The sequence below is a fragment of the Panthera tigris genome, chromosome D4 (genome assembly GCF_018350195.1).
Source record: "Panthera tigris isolate Pti1 chromosome D4, P.tigris_Pti1_mat1.1, whole genome shotgun sequence".
NCBI lineage: Eukaryota > Metazoa > Chordata > Mammalia > Carnivora > Felidae > Panthera > Panthera tigris.
Genome location: NC_056672.1, coordinates 53,213,838 through 53,224,931, shown reverse-complemented (window position 1 = coordinate 53,224,931; position 11,094 = coordinate 53,213,838). Strand labels below are relative to the sequence as shown.

Below are 11,094 nucleotides of genomic sequence, written 5' to 3'. Positions count from 1 at the left end.
CTCTTTTTTTACACTTAATAAGTCCCATAAATCATAATGCTTAATTTTGTGGCACACTATTGCATCTTACACGTGACGAGAAGAAATGTAGCTATCCTTGGTGGGAAAATAACATAGCAAAACTATTATTAGTAAATAAAAATTAGTAAATAAAAAAATAGAAGTCTGTAGATGCACATTATTAGTTTATTTCATTGTTTTGGCCGCTCACGGTTAATGTTATATCCTTGAATCCTTATTTTTCAGTACACTTCTTTATTAAAACTAGAATGTAACCGTAATTCAAACTTACAACCACAGCAACACTTAAGACAGTCACACCCATTTCAAACCAAACAATTCCGGTCCAGTTGGTCTCTGTAGGCTCATTCCTGCATTTTAAAATAAGACAACCCAGGGCATTCGAAACTAGCTGAGAGTAGCAGCCACGCTTTGAAAATGCTCTGTGGAAAGAGGCTGAGTGTGCAGTTTGCTGCTATTTGAGTTTCATATAGGTTTGAAAGAATCATAGAAAGTTATTGAGTTTCAGAACTTGTTAGTGGAGATCTAGGAATATTTTTTAGTTTTTGTACCTTTCAAATTGTTCATGTTCACTGCTTTCAAAAATACCTATAAATATGCCCCCCCCCATTTTTAATTACAAATGTGTATTACCAAGAGACCAAAGTTATTTAGGATCATAGTGTCTCAGGGTTGGAAAACATATAAAATGTTATTTTTTAAGCTTTTCCTTCAGTCTTAGATTTCAAGAGTCAGCCAACTCCACAGCCTGAAGACCAAGTCTAGGCTGCCACCTTTTAGTGAACTTTTATGGGAACACCGTTACGCTTATATGTGCATTATCTCTGGTGGCTTTTGCGCTACACTGGTAGAGGTGAGGAGTCGCAACAATGCTGAATGTGCTACAAAGCCTAAAATGTTTACTGTCTAACCCTTTACGGAATATGTTTACTGAATCCTGTGGTATTCAGTAATATTCGATATACATATTTACTGTAAAATTGTACACAGTGCAATGAATAAAGTAAGAAAATTGGATAATTAGCATTTAAGTAGTTGCTTAAAATATATAGTCAACTGGAGACAATTCAAGTACTCAGCTGATACTGCATAGTTGTGAATTCAGTGTTTTTCTCTACTCCAAGAATTGGAGATGTGCCTTGTTAAGCTTCATGAACTAGACTTCATTTAAAAATAAGGTATTTAGAGGGGTACCTGGGTGGCTGAGTCTGTTAGGCATCTGGCTCTGGGTTTTGTCTCAGGTCGCGATCTCACAGTTTGTGGGTTCAAGACCAAGAGGGGCTCTATACTAATAGCATGGGGGCCTCCTTGGCCTTCTCTCTCCCTCTCGCTCTGCCCCTCCCCTGCTCATCCTCTCTCTGTCTTTCTCTCAAAATAAATAATTAAACTGAAAAAATAAAAATGTGGAACTTATAAAAATAGTCATTAGCTCTAGCTGGGTGGCTGAGTCTGTTACAGGCATCTGACTCTTGGTTTTGGCTCAGGTCATGATCTCACAGTATATGGGTTCAAGCCCAAGTGGGGCTTTGTTCTAAGAGCATGGGGCCTGCTTGGCCTTCTCTCTCCCTCTCGCTCTGCCCCCTCCCCTGCAAATCCTCTCTCTCTCTCACAAAATAAATACATAAACTAAAACTATGGCACTTATAAAAATAGTCATTAGCTCTTTCATAAAATTGAGATTTTTATTTGTCTCTAGATTATTGTATGTATTTCATAAAATAAAATAAAGTATATTTTGATGATTGAATCATTTTGGCTACATGATAATCTTTATCGTGATAATTATTATTATGTTCTTAGTTGAAAGTAGCATCTCGTCCAATACCCTGATGTCAAAGCTTCTGACTACCACATTTCGCTCCTGACCATTTATTATCAGGAGCCAAACATCACTCATAGAGCTGGATGCTCATTTGTGAAACAGCAAAATTATAGATCTCTCTCTGAGCTTTAATTATTACTCCAAATCTATTCCCTAAAAAACTGATATTTGTCTATCAAAGAATGCATATTCCTTTTGATTTGGAAATTTATTCCAAAGTTTTTCCATCATAAGTTATTCTTACACTGGTCCACAAAAGTATATTTTATTTTGTAGTAGGGGAAAAAGATACCTGCCAACTACCTAAACGCCAATAAAAATAATTAAATTGGTATATCCAGCTATTAAGAATAATGAATTAGCTTTTTATTAAGTTATATCTATAGCTGTTATGTGTATTACGTAATCAAAAGAGCAGGCTGCACAAGTGTGACTATTTCTTTTCCCCTGTCTCCTGTCTTCAATGTCATTGCCTATGTATCTTCCTCTATTTAGCTTGAACATGTTGCCTGAGACAGGTGCTCCAAACAGAAACCCAGTCCCCTTTGTACCTGCTCAGCCCTTAGCTATTGTGAGTCAGAAAGTTTGGTGAATAATGTCGCCAAAAAGACTCTCAAACACAAACTCAAACCTTCTACTTCATTCTGTGACAGCTCTAGGACAAGCTCTTGTTTCTCTTTGCTGAGTTTCTGAACACCTGCAATAAACTCCTAAACCCTATCAGGAAGCAGTATTTTCTTCAGGTCTTACAATGAATTCCCCACAATGCCTTCAAGCAATTGTTCTGAAGAGACACTTGATTATGTCAATCTCCTTGTTCAAAACCTTGAATGACCCCACTGTTCCTTGCTACAGCCTAAGCTCCTGTCACGGTTTATCTTTTCTTTCATGACCTAGCAACTGCTGACCTCTTTAGTAGGGACCACAAATCTCATATGCCGACAGGAACCAGGAAGGAGATGTAAATGAACAAAATGAACCTCATGGGGTGCATTTCCTCTTTCATTTGGAAAGCTGCCCCTCAGCATTGGCCAGTGTTGCCCTCTGAGTGTGTGTGTCCTGTTTCTGCCTTTTTGCTCACCGGTAACTACTGTTACTAAATAGGCAAGGCTAGCTCTAATATCACTTTACTTTCATAGCTGTCTGTGGCCAATGCTTCCTCTGTCTCCTGCCCAAGGTCAAATTAAATGTCCCCTCATCTGTGTCCAGAACACTCCATATATAGTCTTAAGATGTTCTTTATCACCACGTATTTTAGTTTTTATTTGATAGGTCTTTCTTCCTAAAATGTGATCTCCATAAGAGTAGGAAGCATAACATTTATTTTGTATAATTCCCAATGCTGAGGCCTTGGATATATAATTTGGCATTTGAAACGTCGAAAAGTATGAATATGAGCAAAATGCTTCCAGGACTGTAGAGAAAAGGATGTGGTTATTCAGTCTTAACATCGAGGGGGATGGTAAGTGCTTCACAGGGAGATGATTTTTCAAATGAATCTTGTAGAGCAAATAGGAATTTCCGGGAGAAGATGACAGGGTGAAGGATGGGGGAAAGTCAGAGGAAGGGATTCTGTACTCAGGAAACAAGCATTTGCAGACTGACACTGAGTGTGGCCTGGGCTGGCAATGACGGCCGTCCACAGTGGTCACTTGCATGGGTTTAAGAGAGTGGGAATTAGGGATGAGACAGCACTCTGAGTTCAAAGGGATGGGCACACTTTAAGTGTCAACATAAGGTCTTTGGATTTCATTTGTGGGATGTGGGAAGTCGGGGATTTTGAAAGTATAATATTGGTGTGATTTATCTTGAATGTGTTACTTAGGAAAAAAAATATAGTTCTTTCATCTATGCAGAGATTAGCTTTGAAGACAGAAACACAGGCTGGAGAGAGGACACACGGAGGGGGTTGCTGAAAATATGAAAAGTACAAAGGACGAACCTCTGAGTTTGAAGAGAGATCAGAGTCACAGATGATAGACACACTGAGCTTGCAGTGTATGAATTCTGCTGCCTTACCAAAGCGGACAAGACTTAGCCAGATTTTTTTTTCTGGCTAGAAAGCTGACTGCTAACCCACATGCTTACTTCTTACTTATTCTTCAACACAGCCATGTCCCTTCTGGGAGGAAACATATGAGGTATGAGCATCTTGAGGAAGTTGCCTGTGAGTTGATTTATAGCATCTTTTTTTTAAACTGTATTTACTTTTGAGATAGAGAGAGGGCAGAGAGAGAGGGAGAGAGAATCCCAAGCAGACTCCATGCTGTCAGCATGGACCCAATGTGGCACTTGATCTCACTAACCTTGAGATCATGACCTGAGCTGAAATCAAGAGCTGGCTGCTTAACCCACTGTACCACCCAGGTGCCCTATAGCATCTGGTTTTAATACCAAGTGCTGTAGGTACCAATAGAAGTTCAGTGCATTAATAAATAGAAGAAGGACTGATGAAATAATTGTGGTAAATAGGAGACACCAGATTGTTAATATAACTGGAGTTATTACTTTTAAATCTTTGTAGTTTTGACTGCCTTTCTGCTATTTTGCCTCAATGATTTGAGATAATGCTTTCTTTAATAATTAAGTGTACCAATGGGTTGTTAATTTTTACTTAATAAAACACATATTGTGTTTTAAGTGCCACATCATCAAAAGCCTGATACAGATTGAGCTTTGAAAATTTAATTAAATTTTCTCATAAAAGCTGTCTGAAAACTAGTCTGTGTAATGTAGCTATATTATAAGAGGGCTCATACTGAAATAGTGCTAAAGATTTTCAGTCAATTGAAGTAAAACCGAGAACAAAATTAAAATTTAAGAAGATAATTCATTTCTTTTTTATTGAATTAAAATTACAGAAAAATGTACATTTGCAATCAATTAGCATATACATCATCTTCTATATATTTCAGCATATATTCCTTAATGCTTTAATATACACAATTAGGAAAGGATATTCAGTTCATTGTTTTTTCTTATCTAAAAATGGTTAGGGGTGCCTGGGTGGCTCAGTCGGTTAAGCGTCCGACTTTGGCTCAGGTCACGATCTCGCGGTCCGTGAGTTCGAGCCCCGCGTCGGGCTCTGTGCTGACCGCTCAGAGCCTGGTGCCTGTTTCAGATTCTGTGTCTCCCTCTCTCTCTGACTCTCCCCTGTTCATGCTCTGTCTCTCTCTGTCTCAAAAATAAATAAACGTTAAAAAAATTAAAAAAAAATAAAATAAAAATGGTTAATCTTGTGAACTTTATCTGTTTAAAGAGGACCGTTTGTGTCATTTATGAATAAGCCCTTGGCATGTGTGAGCACCAGTTCTACGTGGCTGTTTTACGGTAACAGAAGTGAAATGAACACCATTTCTAATATATCACTGTTGCATACGTCTCTCAGTATGACCCAGCTAAACATCACCAAGGCCACTTTACTCATATCTATGTTTTCCTAATAATTAAAAAATATTATAGAATATTCATAACTAAAGTGGGGACAATGAAATGTAAAGTCACTCTCCGTTTTGAGGGGAGAATGAATTGTTAGTGTTTTAGAAAACGTGGCAGTATATAACAAAAGATTTACCAAAGTCTTCTGGAGAGGGTGTGGAGACAAACAGGCAGAGAGCATAGAGGATTTTTAGAGTGGTGAAAATACTCTGTGTGAGAATGTAAAATAGATATCTGTAATTATATATTTGCCCAAACCCATACAATGCACAACACCAAGAGTGAATTCTAATGTAAACAGTGGACATCAGGTGATTATGGTATAACAATGTAGGTTTATCCCTGGTAAAAAATGGTCCGTTCTCGTGAGTGATGTTGATGATGGAAGAGGCCGTGCGTGCACCCTGGGGAGCAGGGGGTGTATGAGAAAGCTCTGTATCTCCTCTTAATATGGCTCTAAAAGAATGCAGTCTTTACCAAAATTATTGCTGGAATTATTTTTCATAATGCCAGAGCCTAGAACACGTATTTGTCTTCCCATCTGCCCAGAGAAACACTGAAGTGACTGTAACTTAGAGCTACAGAGTAATACTGAAAAGATTTAAAAAAATGAAAGCGAGAGAAACAAAAATGTCCTCTATAGAGGAGAGACCGAGTTATTGTAAGAGAGGGAGCACATGATATCATTTTAGCATTTAAACTAGATGGAAACTTCTAGATTGATGGAAACTTAGTAGTAGACGTTTCCATCTAGTAGATGGAAACTTCAGGTTGAAAAGGAGACTGAAGAAGCTTTCAGAGAAGATGGGGCCTGTGTTTTTCAAGGTGTCTATGCATTCCAAGATTAGGAAACCTTGCTGGCTACAGAACAAAATACAGAGAAGCAGGATCCAGTCACTTCTCACCCTCTGCACTGCAGAAGTCCTGATCTGGATCACCACTTCTGTGTCGGGAGGACTGCAGTAAGCAGGTCTCCTGCTTCGCTTGCTGAGTCCCTAGAGTCAGCTCTCAGCAGTGTCAGTGCAAGACCTTTCAAGCCAGATCATATTGCTTCTCTGCCCAAATCCCACGAGTTACTGCTTCTCTTGAACTAGAGGCCACATTCTCTGAGCGACCTCACAGTCCCTAACCAGTCGACCCAGCCCGTCTCCCTGACCTCCTCACCTCCCACTCTCCTCCTTGCCTCGGCCCCTCTGGCCGCTGGCTTTGTTATATTCACATGGGCTGAGGGTGCTCCAACTGCTGCTGTTTGAATGGACACTTGTGTGGGCCCACACTGTTCTTCCCATAGGTGTTCACATGGTTAACACTGGCTGCTTCCACGTCTGCACAAATGTTACCTTCTCAGTGAGATCTGCCCTAATTACTGGATTTAATAGAGAACTTCACCCTTTGTTAACCTCCACAAACACCATGATGCTCCTTAACTTCTTTCCTATGTGTTTAAACTGTTAACATACTGAACGGTGCCTTTATTATACTTATTACGCTTTTCTCTCTCTTGATGTAGTGTAACCTCCATAATGATAAGTATATTAATCTGCTCTATTCCATAGCGAGAATCCCAGAACCTAGAACATTCTTTGCACGTAAGAGGTGTGTTACAAATGTCAAATCAACCAGTGGTGAAAGAATAACTTGAGCCTTTAGATTTAAAACCACAACAAAAAAAGCTCATTTCCTGTTTCTGTGCAGTTTTCCCCAGCTTCGGGTGGTGACCGCTGCTGGGCTCTGGCTTCTCATTGGCCGGAGGGTGAGGTGGCCTGGACAGCAGCTCAGGCACCTTGTGCCCAGAGCCCTCTGCTTCTTGCCTCACCCAGCTGCCAACCCCCAGATCCCAGACATCACGGTCTGGTGGTGGGGGATGGGGCTGGAGGTAGATCTCACCTACTGACAGTTACACAACCAATGCATTTCCTGGAGAATATATCTCCACTGCCTTTGTCAACTATTCTGTCAATGTTATGGCAGATGGAAAACCACTGAATCTGGGTTTCGGGGATACAGCCCGAATTAAGATTATGACAGATTACACCCTTTATCCTCTCCGCAAACAGATGTATTTCTCTTGTGAGTCCTGCATCATTTGAAAATGTTCAAGCAAAGTGTTACCCTAAGGTGGAACGCCACTGCCCCAACACCCCAATTTTCCTGGTAGGGACTAACCTAGATCTCACAGACGACAAAGGCATGATTGAGAAACTGAAAGAGAAGAAGCTGAGTCCCGTGATCCACCTGCAGGTTTTGGCCCTGGCTAAAGAGAGCAGCACTGTAAAATACCTGGAGGGCTCCACTCTCACTCACCAAGGCCTCAAGACAGTGTTTGATGAAGCTATTCAGCTGTTCTCTGCCTGGCTCCAGTCAAGAAGAGAAAGAGAAAATGTCTGCTGTTGTAGATGTCTGGACCCTCGCCTGCCCTGTCCCCTTCGGAAGCTTTGTACATTTTGCTCAAAAATGATGAAGCGTTCTACTCAGTGCCTAGCTTCTGTTGCAGATTAGTTTTTTCATAGAACCATTTGAACCAATCCACAGTTTTAGGTTTCATTTGTTTAAAGTATAAGACTTTAAACTTCCACATTATATTAAATTTAGTCCTAAAATGGTAAGGTTTCTTAAAGCCTTTTGTTTTTTTCCAAAAAACAAAACAAAACAAAACAAAACAGAAAAACAAAAACAAAATCCTATTGTTGCTCAGATTAAGAGTTGCCAAAATGCATTGTGAACCGGGTCACGTTGTTGTACTACGAACATCCAGCACTAAACCTTTATTTTTAAGACCTTTGTTTTTAAGAAGAGATGACAGTGTGTCAAGTTTGGAAATGCAGACACTTTCTAACCAGTCTTTGCTAAAAAAGCAGCACAACCTCCTTCAAGAAATGTTGCCATCTAACCACCCGTAATTAATCAAGCAGTGTTCATTCCCTAACACTGTACTGTATGTCATAATGGAATGAGTGTAATGACTCAACTCTTTGGGTCAATCTTTTGATTGAGTGACATTAAAACAAAACAAAACTGTGTATTCACTTTAGCTGAGATTTTGAACAACCCTCTTACTCCCTTGTTTCTCTGATGAACCATCTGCTCTAGTGGTGGGCGGACCCAGGAACAGGGGGGCGGTGTGTGGGCAGCCCAAGTCCTGTCGTGAATGAAGAATGAAGACAGTATTTTGACAAAATATGGAGGTTAATTTATACTACATTGTACATACCATAATTAAACTGAGTAAAAGTGTCATGGGTAAAATTTTAAAAGGTTAATTTCTGTCGAGTGCAGTGAATGATGAAGAAAGGTTGGTCTTCTCACTGTGTGCTTTAAGTTTTTCCTTTTTCTTAGACCTGCCATCCCTCCTGAAATTGGGCATTTAATTCATCTTTAAACTGGTTTTTCACATAGTTGCTTACTTAGTGCTTTTCTTACAGAAACCCTTATTAATGAGCAATATGCCTCCTTGTATTATAAAATCTTTCTGATAATGCATTAAACAGTATTTTATAGATTAGTAAAAGCACGTTCCTGTTTCCTTGTTACTTTATTCAAAGCTAATGCTTTTCTTAGTTCTCTAGTAACTAGGTGTAAAAATCATGTTTTGCAACTTTACAGTTTTTGAAATCTTTTAGATATGCCTAAACTATGAACTTTCTTAACCTCACTATCTTGCCAGATCACCAACACTGTACTTGACTAATGCTGACCCTCCTCTTTGCCTCACCCCCTTCCCCCACCCCCCACCAGACACATACTTCCTGTTGCTCTGCCTATCCATATTCCTTTGGGTCTTTGAGGTTCTATAAGCCTGTGCTCCTGCTAATGAAGTTCTGTACAGCTTATCCACTGTCAAGAATGCAAGGTTGGGCCTTTCAAACCCTAGCACAATTTTTTTTAAATTGACAGTTGCAGAATTGTAGAGTGTTTTTACAATTGATCTTTGGCTAATGCAATGAGCAGTGTGTTTTCATGTATGACTTAATAAGTCCTTGAATCATTAAAAAAAAGTGCCCAACAGAATGAATTAAAGACAAGAGAAATCTGTAGATTGTAGTGAAATTAAATAATATCTGTGGATAAACAAAAATGTTTGAAAAGCTTCCAGATAGAGAATCAGAATAGAATCATTTTGGCTCCAGATTTGTCCTCAACAGTCTGAGTCTTCAGGAGGCATTTGATCTGTGCTGTCCAGGTTCTAAGTCAAAATACATTGGAATCTATACTTACATACTTTGCCAGATAGTAATCAAAAATGAATGCAGAATAAATATTTTTTAAGGTTCATAGGTTGAGGTAAGTTTTACTCTCACCAAACATATCTGAAATGAGTATTAGTGAAAGGTATACAATACCAAAATGAAATTTTAGTCAATAATTGTGATTCACAAAATAGCAAGTCACAACTAGAATGCAATGGAAAGTGAAGCCCAAATGAAATTTTAGTCAATAATTGTGATTCACAAAATAGCAAGTCACAACTAGAATGCAATGGAAAGTGAAGCAAAGCAGAGAGGGAAGCAATGGACCTCCACTGTAAGTGGCTCAAATTAGCACAAGCAAGAGAACTCCAACAGATTTTAGGATAAAAGGACTGAAAAACCTTAATATTATAATTAAAAATACGTGTACATTTTGCCAATGAAAAGGCACTAAAAAGTCTCTGAGAGACACAACCAAACCACAGAAAATATTGAAAGAAATATTGAAATTATTGAAAGAAAATATTGAAAATATGGAGCAAAATCATGACACAATTTTGAGCTTTTCACTGGTGTCTTAAAAAAACACACCCATTTGCTCTTCATGCCTGTGCTGGTTGGTCTCTTTCAGATTTCATAGGTACAGTTACATGAAATTATACACTATTCAGTAGAAAGGAGTATTTCAATTCTTCTAATATTGGGGATGCTATTTAAACTGCCTTTAATGTATATAATCAGCATTTATACAACCACAATAAACATACTTACAGATGAGATAATCAATTTTCTAAAATAAGACATCAGGAAATGGGTATATCTGTCTTATATCTGGGTGGTAAAGAGGGAGATATAGTCTTGTGTAGAGATGATGCTTTTTCCTTCTTTTATAGTAGTGTGGAGTCACCATATCTGTTTAAAGATAATGATTCAAGATGGAAGTGTTTAAATATATGCTTACGGGGAACCCTTAGAACAGAAAAATAAAATAACACACAATGGGAAAAGAAGAAGCAGCTTCCTCTGGTGATATAAACTCACTGAACAGCTCACTTTTAATACAGAGTTAATAGAATGCATCTACACTTTATAACTTTAGGACAAGAGTCACACCCATTAAATGTAAAGTTATGGTGATAATTACCAGAAAAGCTGAAAAGAGAAATGGTTAACAGTTAACATAAAATATATGTTTAGCCTCTGAAGAATACATTAATGTTAATTGTATTCTTTTCTAGTTGTGGCATTTCAGATGATTTCATTGATTTTTTAAAAACTTTGTGTATTTCTATGTTTTTGCAATTTACAGCCAGGAAAAAAGTGATAAAATTATTAAGCTTAAATGTGTTCAGTCTTATAAAAAACTCTAATTTCAGTTCTAAAATTTATAGTGGTTCCTAACAAATTACTGCTTCATATTTTATAATCCGTTTCAGTTGTCCAGCTTTATCTGTGGCAGTGTTAAAAGGAATGTAAAAATCATATACTGGGGGAAACACGTTTATTAACAATAATTATAACTCACTGTCTCAAATGGGTGAACGATGGTATGAATACATTTTGTAGATACCAAAGAAAGAGAAAAATCCAATTCTGAAAAGCAGTTATACTGATCAAGGACAAATC

The 11,094-nt window shown here is 38.3% G+C and overlaps 1 pseudogene; it reads left to right on the top strand.

Annotated features, from left to right (window-relative positions):
• The first annotated feature begins 3,471 nt into the window (after window positions 1–3,471).
• LOC102960690 lies at window positions 3,472–7,677 on the top strand (annotated as a pseudogene).
• Window positions 7,678–11,094: the final 3,417 nt, after the last annotated feature.